Source organism: Callospermophilus lateralis, chromosome 9, assembly GCF_048772815.1.
Source record: "Callospermophilus lateralis isolate mCalLat2 chromosome 9, mCalLat2.hap1, whole genome shotgun sequence".
NCBI classification, from domain to species: Eukaryota; Metazoa; Chordata; class Mammalia; order Rodentia; family Sciuridae; genus Callospermophilus; species Callospermophilus lateralis.
In genome coordinates, this window is record NC_135313.1 from 92480580 (window position 1) to 92494453 (window position 13874).

At 40.4% G+C, this 13874-nt stretch overlaps 1 protein-coding gene across 2 annotated transcripts in view; it reads left to right on the top strand.

Moving 5' to 3' along the window:
• Positions 1-8213: 8213 nt before the first annotated feature.
• The window catches only part of Plekhb2 (pleckstrin homology domain containing B2), a 40501-nt gene continuing 34840 nt past the window's right edge, over positions 8214-13874 (top strand). For both annotated transcript variants that reach the window (XM_076866051.2, XM_076866052.2), the window contains exon 1: positions 8214-8292. The gene's annotated coding sequence lies outside the window, so the exon portion shown is untranslated. The remainder of the gene's footprint in view (positions 8293-13874) is intronic.

Sequence of the window (13874 nt, forward strand, 5' to 3'; positions counted from 1 at the left end):
GGTAAGTACTCTACCACTGAGCTACAGCCCCAGCACCAGGATATTTCTTTTTAATCCTAGAGTCAAGAAGGTCTTCGTAATACTCAAAATCCGGAAGACATGACTATAAAAAAGTTTGACTAAAAGCATGATAAGCAAACAAACAAACAAACCTGGGCTGGGGATATAGCTCAGTTGGTAGAGTGCTTGCCTTACATGCACTAGGCCCAGGGTTCAATCCCTTAGCACCTCAAAAAAAAAAAAAAAAAAAAAAAAAAAAAAAAAGGCATGATAAGCAAAATCAGAAGACAAATAATTAATAAGGAAGAAATAGCCCCAACACAGACCATGAAGAGTTATCTCTTTAATATTCTGATAGAGAATATTAAAGAGATAACTCTTAGCAATTAGAAATTCTAAATCTTAACAGAAAAATGAGGGGAGTTCATTCAAAAGGAAATACAAACAACTCTTAATCATAAGAAAAAAAAGTTCAAGGGGCTGGGGTTGTGGGTCAGTGGTAGAGCAATTGCCTAGCATATCGAACCTATTGTTCGATACTCAGAACCACATAAAAATTAATTAATGAATTAAAGCTGACAAAAATGTTTTGAAAAAAAAAATTCAACTTCTTCTTTTTGGTTCTCGTGGTTTAAATTCCCAGTTACACACACACACACACACACACACACACACACACGTATAGTATCATCATATATGTAATATTTACAGAAATACTTAAAATATATATATTTTTAAAAAAAACTAACTGCAATGATTACCTGTGATAAGTCTGGGACAGAGTGGTAAGACAGACCTCCTATAGGCAGCCAGAAAAAGGGTCTCAGAGAAGGAAAGGAGGAAGAGAGGATTAGGAAATGGAGCTCCTGACCCCAGATGTTCCTAGTCACAAGAACAGTTCCTTAACAGCCCTTAGACTTTTGACCATAAGAGGTACTTCCTCTTATGCCAACAGACCCTCACCCCCACCCTTGTGCTGATTAAAGCTTAAAAATCACTTTTGTCCAGATTTGCTGAAGAAATCTTATATCCCACCAATCACCTACAGGGACCAATCAAGCCCATAAAATCACCTAGACAACAGGCACCAGTTGGCACCTCTCTCTTCGGATCCCCACCCTGTTTGGGAATTATACTTTCTTTCTTTCTCTAAAAAATTCTGTTACTTTGCTCTCATCCTTGTGTCTGTTGATTTCATTCTTTGAATTCGTAAGACAAAGAACCTACCCATCTATGCTCCATGGTACCTGAGCAGATAGGAGACAGAGATGAGAAAGATAATTTCCACATATTTTCTTTAAATTTTCAAACCATGTAAATGTATTACCCATTATAAAATGAAATTTGATATGAATATAAATCTTTTTTTTTCCTTGCAGTACTGGGGATTGAACCCAAGGGCTTCACACATGTTAGGCAAGTGTTCTACCACCCTTTTTAATTTTTTATTTTGAGACATTGTCTTGGTAAGTTGCCCAGGCTGGCATTGAACTTGTGATTCTCTTGCCTCATTCTCCCAAGTAGCTGGAATTACAGCATGCCCTACCACACCTGGTTCATATATATTTTTAGAAAGCACAACATGGTTTAAGAACTTTCAAAAAAATATATGGTCATTTTTTATAAAAATACATCTAACTTCTTATCCTGAAAATTGCACCAAAAAGAAATGAAATAGTACATTCATGCAAAGACTTTTACAGAAATGTCCGTGTCAGTTTTATTGATAATAGACTCAAATTAGAAGGCATCCATGCATCTATCATCAAAAAAACAATTAAAATGAACTCAGGGGCATGCCGGACTATTGGTAAAAGCCTGAGGACAAATTTGCAGGAATTTTGCAAGGCAAAATGCAAGATAAATGTCAAGCACAGCCATTATCAGAAATTTTATTGTTTAAAGTTAACATTAAAAACAAAGGAAATATATATTCAAAATTCATCCCTTCCTAATTATTTTATTACCTGTACCTTAAGGCAGCCTGCATCTATTGCATATACCTGTGAACATGCTGTATAGGTTTGTACAGCTGATCTTCTGGTCTCTCTTAGTGATACCATATTGAAAACCTGAAATTGGCCATGTAGGAATATTTATTCCCATGGAATTTATCAGAAACACTGATCAGAGCTTGATTTATTGTTTGTTGATTTTCTAGAGTCAAGAATGTGATGGGAGAATATTAGTGAAGTACATTAAACTTAGAAGTGGCTAGTGTCTATAGCCATCACATTATAAATAGTAAAAATGATTTAGGAAATATTCCTATAATATTTAAAAACTACTACCCAATTCCCAAAGAAGTCACTGATGTCCTCAACAGACAAGTGAGGTCCCAACCTAGTTATTTCTCTTTAATATTACCAGTTAACCTAAAGGAAAATATCAGTCAATATTCATGTCAAATAACCCAGAGAACTATGAGATATGTTAATAATAAACTGTTCTTATACTCCACTAATTAGAGGTTTCATCAGCTTGTGATAATAGTCAGAGCATGCCTGTCTTGAGTAACAATCCAACTACCAGTCCCAGGTCATGAAATCAAACTACTGAGTTATTGTCTGCATCAATTGATAAATTGATCAAGATAGGATCTCAGTAAGTTACTGAGGGCTTTGATAAGTTTCTGAGGCCAGCTTTAAACTTGCAATCATCCTGTTTCAACCTTCCCAGTCAACTGTGCTCATTGTCTGCATTTAAATAAATGAACTATACTGCAAAATAAGAAAATGTACTGCATGGCACAGAGTAAGGGTAAGTATTTGTTTTATTTGTTTATTTATTTTTGTTACTGAGTGAACCCAGAGGTGCTTTATCACTTAGCTAAATCCCCAGACTTTTTTTATTTTTCATTTTGAGACAGGGTCTTACTAAGTTTCTTAGGGCCTTGCTAAATTGCTGAGGCTAGCTTTTAACTTGCAATCCTCCTGCCTCAGCTTCCAGAGTTTCTGGGATTATACGCATGTGCTACAGTGCCTGGTTTTATAACAGTTTTAAAAAATATTATTTACGTAATTAAAATAATTAATTTTATCTACCAAATTAACTGGGCTACAGTATGCCCAAATATCTGATAAAACAGTATGTATATGATATGTCTGTGAAGGTGTTTCTAGGAAGTGTTAGTACTAGAATTGTTAGACTATGTAAAGAAGATCTCTCTCTGTTGTGGGTGGGCATCATCCAGTCTTTTGTGAGTCTAAACAGAACAAAAATGTGAGGAAGTGTTGTAGTGGCAACCCCTTTCTCCACATGAGAAATCTTCCCCAGAAATCTTCACCATGGCTGATTTTAGGACTGTCAGCAAAAGAGTCTCTGCAAAAAAAGTTCAACATAGATAAACTTCCCATTTTCATGTTGCCCTGTTTTACTTGGCTACAGGCCAAGAAAATACCAGCACTCCAGGTGCTGGACACCCCCTTACTAGTTTTTCACAAACATATCCAGTATAGTAGTTTGTAGAAAGTTGCAAATAAGGCCTCTGGCATTGAGCTGGGGCTTCACAGAGATGTCCACATTTTTAAGATAAGTTACCAACTGGGCTCCACGGTAATAACTGGCAGGAGGAGGAAAGAAAGAAGAAGCTCTCCCCTTCACAGGTATTGTCCTTGAAGGGTTAACTTGCCCAAAATAGTGAAAGAAAAAGCTGTTTTCATGTGAACTTCTGCAGACTGTGAACTTCTGAGCCCCTCCACTTACTTGCTGGGTATAAAACTCTGAAACTCCCTGAACTTGGGGTTCAGGGGATTAATTAATTACAGCAAAAGCTGTGCCCTCTGAACCTGGCTGCAGCCAAATAAAACTGTTTTTTGTTATCTTTGGTGCCTTGCCTTGTCTGTCCCTACAACAGTGTGAATTTGCTCTCTTTTAGCTCCAACAGCTATCATCTATTCTTGGACATCAGAGCTTCTGGTCAGACTTGGATTGGGACTTACCTCGTTGTCTCTCTTGGTTCTCAGGCCTATGGGTTTATGTTGAAACTACACCACTGGCCTTTCTTGCAGGCAGCATATTGTGGGACTTTGGGCCTCCATAATCAAGAGTCAATTCCATATTAAATCTCTTTCTGTAACCCATATATATCCTATTGGTTCTGTTGCTCTGGAGAACCCTAATATAATTATGTACCAAATTATAAAGTAAACTTACACCCTAGGTGATGGTTAAAAAGCTTACAACTATGCCGGGTGCAGTGGCGCACACCTGTAATCCCAGCAGCTCTGGAGGCTAAGACAGGAGAATAACTAGTTCAAAGCCAGCCTCAGCAAAAGTGAGGTATTAAGCAACTTGGTGAGATCCTGTCTCTAAATAAAATAAAAAGAGGGCTGGTGATGTGGCTCAGTGGTTGAGTGTCACCAAGTTCAATCCCTGGTACCAAAAAAAAAAAAAAAAAAAAGAAAAAGAAAAAAGAAAAAAAAAGCTTAAAAATATTACTTTGAGGTATTTACTTGGAAGCAGAATTGCTTGGTCATAGGGTACCTGCACCTTTAAATTTATTAGTACCAAATTGTCCTCCAAAGTGTTTGCCAAGCCACAAGATCCCCAGTTAGAGATGAGCTCTGATAGTTTCACATATTTGTCATACTTACTATAAACTTCTTAGTTTTTGCCATTGGTTCCTTTTGAAATGGTTGTTTTAACTCCCATTTCTTACATTTCTTACATATATGATGTGTATCCCTGTAAACTATTTTTGGCTTGGTTTTCTGTTTACCATAGACTAATCATATCAAAGTAGAATTGCTGACCTAAAGAGAGTAAAATAGCTGGGCATTTATTTATTTATTTATTGGTACCGGGGACTGAACTCAGGGTCACTGGATCATTAAGTCACATCCCCAGCCTTATTTTGTATTTTATTTAGAGACAGGGTCTCACTAAGCTGCTCAGTGCCTTGCTTTTGCTGAAGCTGGCTTTGAAATTGCGATTCTCCTGTTTCAGCCTCTGGGTTTATAGATTTGGGTCACTGAGCTGGCTCAATCTTTTTTTTTTAGACAATACTTCTGCCCCATCCTGAGAGACCTAACGATGCCTCTTAAAAGTTTAGCAATAAGAAAAACTAATATTCGCCCTGCTCCATTATCTTTTTTTTTTTCAGATACACTTTTCATTTTGGAATAATTATAGTCTTATGGAAAATTATGATAGTATATTCTTTTTTCAAAAAAAATATTTAGTTTTAGGTGAACACAATATCTTTATTTTGTTTCTATGTAGTGCTGAGAACTGAACCCAGTGCCCCACACATGCTAGGCAAGCACACTATCACTTGAGCCACATCCCGAGCCCACGGTAGTATATTCTTCACACAGGTTTTCCTAATGTTATCATCTTACATAATCATGGTACAAAACTGTCAAAACTATTAACTAAGCTAAAAATTTTATTTGCAATCTGCAGTTTTTTCCATTAATGTCCAGCCACCACACTGCAGGACAGTTTTTCAGTGATTTCTAGTTTCTTTTTTCTTTCTTTAGGTAGTAGGGATTGAGCCCAGAGGAGCTTTACCACTGGGGTATGTCTTCCTAGTACTTTTAATACAGGATCTCCCCAAGTTGCTAAGAGTGTCTTGAAGTGCCCCAGGCTGGCCTCCAACTTGCAGTTCTGCCTCAACTCCAGGCATGTACCATCACAACCGGTGAGATATTTTGTGGAACATCCTTCCATTGAGATATGTTTGCTATTTTTCTCCTGGTTAGACTGGGATTATGGGGTCTTTTTGGAGAGAAAGACCATAGGAAAAGTGTCATTTTCCTCAAATCACATCAAGGGTAATCATTGTTATGTGTAATCATTGTTTTTTTTTTAATTTTATTGATTTTTTAAAATACATGACAGTGGAAAGCATTACAGTTCTTATTAAACATATAGAGTACAATTTTTCATATCTTTGTATATAGAATGTTCATGTCAATTCATGCCTTTATACTAAAGTGGCACCCCCTTTCTCCACAGAAAAGCCCTCTTCACCGTGGCTGATTTTAGGACTGTCAGCAAAAGAGTCTCTGCAAAAAAGTCCAATGTAGATAAACTTCCTATTTTCATGTTGCCCTGTTTTACTTGGCCATTGGCCGGGAAGATATCAGCACTCCAGGTGCTGGACACCCCCTTACTAGTTTTTCACAAACATATCCAGTATAGTACTTTGTAGAACTGTGCAAACAAGGCCTCTGGCCTTGAGCTGGGCTTCACAGAGATGTCTACATTTTTAAGATAAGTTACAATTGGGCTCCATGGTAACAGCTGGCAGGAGGAGGAAAGAAAGGGGAAAAGAAGCTCTCCCCTTCTCAGGTGTTGTCCTTGAAGGGTTAACTTGCCCAAAACAGTGAAAGAAAAAGCTGCTTTTATGTGAACTTTTGCAGACTGTGAACTTTTGAACCCCTCCCCTTACTTGCTGGGTATAAAACTCTGAAACTCCCTGAACTCGGGGTTCGGGGATTAATTGATTACAGCAAAAGCTGTGCCCTCTGAACCTAGCTGCAGCCAAATAAAACTGTTTCCTGCTATCTTTGGTGCCTTGCCTCATTTGTCCCTACAACAATACATGTACATTTTTTTTTCATTACAATTCTTATTACACATATATACCACAATTTTTCATACCTGTTTAAATATAAAGTATGTTGACACCCAATTCAAGTCTTCATACATGTACTTTGGATAATGATGTCCATCACATTCCACCATCATTGCTAATCCCCTGCACCCTCCTTTTCCCTCCTCCCTATCTAGAATTTATCTAATCCTCCCATGCTTGCCCCCCTCCCCACACACCCCACTATGAATCAGCCTCCTTATATCAGAGAAAACATTGGCATTTGTTTTTTTGGGATTGGCTAACTTCACTTAGCATTATCTTCTCCAATGCCATCCATTTACCTGCAAATGCCATGATTTTATTCTTTTTTAATGCTGAGTAAAATTCCATTGTGTATATATGCCACTTTCTTTTTTTATCCATTCATCCACTAAAGGGCACCTAGGTTGGCTCCACAGTTTAGCTACTGTGAATTGTGCGCTATAAACATTGATGTGGCTGTGTCCCTGCAGTATGCTGTTTTTAAGTTCTTTGGGTATAGATCAAGGAGAGGAATAGCTGGGTCAAATGGTGGTTCCATTCCCAGATTTCCAAGGAATCTCCATACTGCTTTCCATATTGACTGTACTGATTTTAAGTCCCACCAGCAATGTATGAGTGTACCTTTTTCCCCACATCCTCTCCAACATTTATTGTTGTTTGTCTTCATAATAGCGGCCATTCTGACTGGAGTGAGATATTTTAAAGTAGTTTTGATTTGCATTTCTCTGGTAATCATTGTTATTATACCCCCTCCCCCCCTTTTTTTTTTAAACTGGGGATTTAACTCACAGGCCCTTAACCACTGAGCCACATCCCCTGTCCTTTTTTATATTTCATTTAGAGACAGGGTCTCACTGAATTGCTTAGGGCCTCACTAAGTTGCTGAGGCTGGCTTTGATCTTGTGATCCTCCTGCCTCAGCCTCCTGAGCTGTTGGAATTATAGGTGTGAACTTCCAGGCTTGGCTGTTATTTATCTTTCATCACTTGACTGAGGTAGTGTGTATCAGGTTTCTTACTGGAAGGTCATTTTCCCCAATCCCTTTCCACACTATATTCTTTGCACAACCCACTCAGGGGTCTGTGGGGATCAATACACCCATCTTGGTGTTAATAATTACAATTTCATTGTAGGGAAGATTTATCCCTTCTCCAGTTATTTCTTTAATCATTTATAGCACTACAGTCTATTTTATACTCTAGGTTATTACTTAATCTTATGTGATTTATTACTAAAATTCTTCTGGGTTTGGCCTTTGGGCAATTTACCTTGGTTCATGCGTCCTTTATCATGCCCCATGATTGTTTCTTTTTTTTTTTTTTTTCCACCACTTCCCTATTTCTGGCCTACCTAAAGTTCCAGGCTTGGCTGGCACTGGGGTGTGCCTGGTGCCTACAGTCGCCCGTTTCTCTACGGAGCACTGGCCCTTTTCCTTAGAAAATGGTATTTACACGCTAACTACTTCTTCCGGCGGGGAAACTCCCCAGGAGCCGTCCACTCTCTGCGGCCAACGCCTCCTCCCGCAAGTGGATCACCCCAAGCCTCTGACCTCCAGCTTCCGGCGAGCCCCGTGCGCGGCGAGCCCTATGCGCCGGCGCACCCACGCCAGGGCCGTGACGTCACGACGCCGGACGTGCGGCGGTCGGAGCCGAGAGTCCAGCGGCGTCCTTCCCGCTCGCTTCTCGTCTGAGACCCAAGTGTTCACAGGTGACTGTGCCCATTCGGTCGGGGCTACCCAGCACCCCCGCATCAGGCCCGCGGGCTTTCTCTTTTCCTGGGCCGCGCCATGCCTCCCGAGTTCTCTCCTGATCCTCCGGACGGACCCCCGCCTCTCCGTTGGGGCCCTTTAGCCCTTTCCGGCGTCCCAGGCTCGCCAGAGCTGCGGAGCCCCAGGATGCCTCCGCCTCTCCCTCCCCGCTCTTCTCTCCGTACTCCCTTTCCTGGCCTGCCGCCACCCAGCCCCGCGCTCTTCTTGGGGGACACCCCCGCTACCCACCCCTCGAATTACTTTTCTTCCTCCCTATCCTTGAGTTCCTCCTCCCTGGTGACCCTTAGAGTCACCCAGCCCAAAGCCCCTCCGAAGGGACTCCCCTCTCTCAAGGTCGCCCGAAGCATCTCCTTTTTCCAAGTCAGCCTGGAGACAGCAACCATCAGGGTGCGGCCACCGCCCTGCCCCTGCCTGGCGGTGTGACACGTCCAACCTCAGGGGCCTGCTACTGCCCTTCCTCCTGCAGCTGCCTCCGCGGATCCTGCGCCTCCGGTCTTCCCATGCCTGGCCTCAGCATGGAGGGGCAGCTTGCGGCCTTTTAGGTTCTGCTCCGGCCCGGTGGTCTGCCCCTCTTCGAAGTCCGGAGTTGCCCTGCGGCTTAGCACGCGGGGTGGGGCCCGCCTCTGCTTCCTTTCACTTGCTCTTATCCTTGCACTGTTTTTAGTTTTAGGTGCTTAGTGTGCATTATCTTTTATTTATTTATTTTCACATTTGATTCTGTTGCTCATTTCGGTTGAGGACGCTGGAGGACAGGGATTTTTATTTTGTATTGGAATAGGTTAGTTGTTTTGTTCACGTAGAAGAACCTTCATAAATGAGCGAATAAAATTCCTAGTGTTTCAGGATGGGTAGACGAAAGGAATGGTGTGGATTATTAAAACATCTAGAGAACATGGCCAATTCAAAATGTTACTGATTCCTGGCTCTAGAAAATCATTGACTTTTTTGGGTGCCTACCATTTGACTATGAAAGGGAGGAGTCTCCGCCTGAAGGAAGAGAGGAATATTCCATGGCCTCCTGAGGCCTCCAGTAGTAAATGACTTATCTGAAGTCACTCCGGGAATTAGTATCCGAGGTGGGACTGTTATTTGTTTATTTACTTATTGCCCTTGATATTGGTTGGACAAATCAATGACCAAAACATGCATGCACAAACACATCTGTGTATTTACCTTTGCAGTGGGTGTATATGCTTAGGGCCTGCATGTGCTTGGGAATACTGCAGCCAGTGGTTCAAAGCCAGTGGCACTCAGCAGAGTTTCTAGGGCCAGGAAGTTCCTAATCCTTGGCTGACCTGCTGGTTAACATAGGACAGGTATTTTGGGAAGAAACACTCTGGTCTGGCAGGTGCCTACCTGGGCTTCCTTTGTGTCTGCTGTTTACCTTGTGTTGCAGGGATCTCTTTCCTTGACTGTCTTCCCTATCACACTGATCTTGGTGAGGGTAGGAATCAGATTTATGCTCTAGGATCTTCCTGACAGGATAACATTGTGTCTGGCATAATGTCCGTGGTACGTTGCATTTTGAGGTAGACTGCAGAAAACAACTCAGAATTTAAGGTAGGTTTTTTACTAGTGATATATATTCAGGATGTTAGCACAGTTTGTAAGTAAGTTTCCTTATAATCTCAAGGATTGTGAATTTATGAAATATACACAGCAGAAAGGTTTGTTTGTTTATTTGTTTGTTTTTTTTTTTGTACTGGAGATTGAACCCAAGGGGTGCTGTTTTTATTTATTTATTTTTTTAAAAAAGGTTGAAGCAGGGTCTTGCTGAGTTGTCTGGGCTGACCTCAAATTTAGAATCTTCCTGCCAGCTCCAAAGTAGCTTAGATTAAAGGTGTGCACTGCCACTCCAGGCCAGATGCCACACTGGAGTATTAGTCTTCCTTGGGAAGATGGAGATTTCTTAACTTATTCAGAAAGTTTTGCTGTGCTTCTAAGCTTGCCTTAATATTTGATTTCTTTCTCCTTTTTTCTTTCTTCTGTCTTCTGGATGTCAAAGAAATTAAAGAATCACTTTATTAGTGGCAGTACCTACCAAAAAACTACAAAGAACAAACTTAAAAATGTGACAAAAAGGGAACTTTTCCCCTCCATTAACAGGAATTTTTTTTGTGGTGGTGTTCTAATTAGTTATACAAGACAGTAGAATGCATTTTGAAACATTGTACAAGTGGAGCATAAGTTCTCATTCCTCTGGCCTTAAGTGGTTATGAATCAACCGATCATACATGTATATAGGATAATGTTTGTCTCATTCTACTGTCCTTCCCATTCCCACTGTCCCCTGCCCCCCCCCCCAACCAAAGTTCCTTCATTCTTCCCTAAACACCCCTCCCACTAGGGATTAGCATCCCTTTATCAGAGAAAACATTTGCCCTTTGGTTTGGAGGATTGCTTATTTTACTTAGCTTGATATTTTCTAGTTCCTGTAAATGTTAAAATTTCATTCTTCTTTAAGTCTGAGTAATATTCCATTGTATGTATGTACCACATTTTCTTTATCCGTTCATCTGTTGAAGGGCATCTAGGTTGGTTCTATAGTTTAGCTATTGTGAATTGAGTTGCTGTAAAGGTTGATATGGCTGTGTCACTGTAGTAGAATCTTCAGACTTTTAGCATTTGCATAAATGTCTTTCCTTGGTTACTAATTTGACCTAGTTTGGAATTCTGATGTGGAAGTCATTTTTTCTCTTGTTCCATTGTCTTCTATCATTGTCCATAAAGATGCTATTTACCTGGCTGACTGCTGGTCCTTAATCTGACTCCTCTTTTTCTTTGAGAAGTTTTTAGGTTTCTATTTTTTGTCCTTGGCATTCTGGATTTTCCCAGTAATCTACCTTACTGAGGCTCTTTTAAAGTTCTTCCTGCTTGACTGCTTGGTGGTGCTTTTGAGTCTAGAACTGTATTGTCTGGTATTTCTTCTCTGCTCTTTTCTCTCGTGATTTATTTCTGAAACTTTCCTGTAATCCTTGCTCATGCTAAGCACATGACTCTACGGTAGAGCTATGTCCTCAATCCTAAGCAGAGTATTTTATATTACAAACTCATCCTCTATTCCATACTCCACCCTCTCTCTTTTGACTTTTTTTCCTCCTTTTATTTCTGAGAAAAATTCCTATATTGAATTTATTTTTTTGTCTGCATTTGGCTTTGCTGGGGATTGAGCTAATGCCTGGCATGTATCTATGTGCAACCATTGAGTTACATCCCCAGCTCTATTGAGTTGTGGTAATCATCTTTAACTGAGAGCTTTGAATGTTATCTATTTTGGAACATTCTGTGTGGGTTTTTTTGGATGCAACATCATTTGTTTTATGGTAATTGTTTTTGTGAGTTTGAAGTTTGTTTTTGCTTCCTGCATTGTCTCTGTGATTTTTGTGAAATTGTCCTCACCTCTTTTTTTTTTTTTTTTAAGAGAGAAGAGAGAGAGAAATTTTTTTTTTTAATATTTTTCAGTTTTCGGTGGACACAACATTTTTAATTTATTTTTATGTGGTGCTGAGGATCGAACCCAGCTCCCCGCCCAGGCCAGGCGAGCGCGTTACCGCTTGAGCCACATCCCCAGCCCCTCACCTCTTTATAATCTTTATCTTTTATGCTAGACTTTCTTCATGTGTATGATTGAGCCACCTCCCAGACCTAGTTTGTATTTAGTTTAATTCATTTATTTATTTTTAATACTATATCTATTTTTTTTATTTGTTTTAATTAGTTACACATGACAATACAATATTGTATTTTATTTAGAGAGAGGGTCTCACTGAGTTGCTTAGTGCCTTGCAGTTGCTGAGGCTGATCATCCTGCTCAGCCCCCACCCCACCACCCCCCAGCTGGGATTACAGGTGTGCTCCACTGTGCTGGGCCTTTTCTCACGTGTTTTACAATGCTTGCTTTCTGTACATATTTAAGAGAGTGTTACTATAAAACTTTGAAAGTCTTGTTTGCTTATAATTTATCATCTGATGTGCTTCCCTGTAGGGTGTTCATAGAGACTGAACTTTTTTTTTTTTTTTTTTTTTTAATTGAGGAGCATCTACATGAATCAGTATCCGTAAATCTTTCCTCTTGGGCTGTACCCCTGGCCCAGAGTTAGCATCTAGTAAGTAAGTAAAGGAAGAGGGCTGAGAGTTTAGGATCTATCTGTCCTATATTCCTCTTCTAAAAGTGGCATGTGTTGAACTCTCAGCTGTGCTGGGGCCATCCTCAGGATCAGGTAAGGCTGGTACCTGGATGAGTAGAAGACCTCAATGACTTTTTTTTTTTTTTTTAATGGATGGACATAGTACCTTTATTTTGTTTATTTAATTTTTTTTTTTTCTAATGTGGTGTTGGGCATTGAACCCATTGCCTCACACATGCTAGGCAAGCGTACTACCACTGAGCCACAACCCCACCCCAGACTTCTTTGACTCTTAAGTCTTTCAGTAAATTCTCCTGCTATGTCTTTCACCTTTAGAATTATCTTATACTTCTATTTTCTGAATCTTTCCAGTTGGCTTGCTGTGTATTTTGCTTCTGTTAACTATGATAAAGCAAAGAAGGCCAAATTTTAATTTAGTTACTACTTGTTCAATTGCTTTGGAACTTTCAAAATGTTTTTTGTCTTTTTCTTTTTATGATACAGGGAATTGAACCCAGGGCCTCTTGCATCCACTTGACTACATCTCTAGACCTTTTTTTATTTTATTTTGAGACAGTCTTGCTAAATTGCTCAGGCTACTCTTGAATTTGTAATCCTCCTGCCTCTGCCTCCTGAGTAGCTGGGATTACAGGCATCTGTTACCACACCCTGTGTAGCTGCTTATTTAAGGACTTGTCTTTGGTGTGTGTTATTTATCCTGTCTGGTGTGGAGGGTCTGGATTGTGTCACATATTGCTTATGGGTTGGATGCTGAGGCCAGGATGAGTTGCTGCCAGTAATGGAAGCTAATGAGGCAAGTAGTGCCCAGGTGGTAGTGATACCAATGTGGAGGTCAACACAGTAGATATAGACAAAGGATGTGCATCTCGTTAGTTAGTATAAAGTGCTTACTCCTGCACTCAGATGGCTGCCACTTTTCTGTCCTTGTCAGATGTTTTATGCCCTAGCTTCATTGCCCCAAGATCTGTGTCTAATGCTTTGTGATCTGGATAAAGATTCCATAAGGTGGTTTAGGAAGCTCCCATTATCATGGGACTTTTATGTTCTTTTGGATTCCTTGGGCTTTTCTGGAGTGCCTGCCCAGCAAGTGCAAGTAACCCCACTCAATGCATTCCTTGAGTTTGGTTTGGAGGTTCTAGGAGTGGAGTGCAATTGTTTGCATTCTATCTGGGAAGATCGTCCAAGCACACAGCTTTGGGAGGAAAACACATGAAGCAGTAAAGGAGAAAGGGGCATCTATTTGGCTAGCCAGATCAGCTGAGTCATCCCTGGTGATCAGTGGGATTACATATGTCACAACCAGTTTGCGCTCACATCCCTTATTACATAATTTAGTGAGTGAATCCATGGTTCCTTTCTCCAGGGCCATTCTC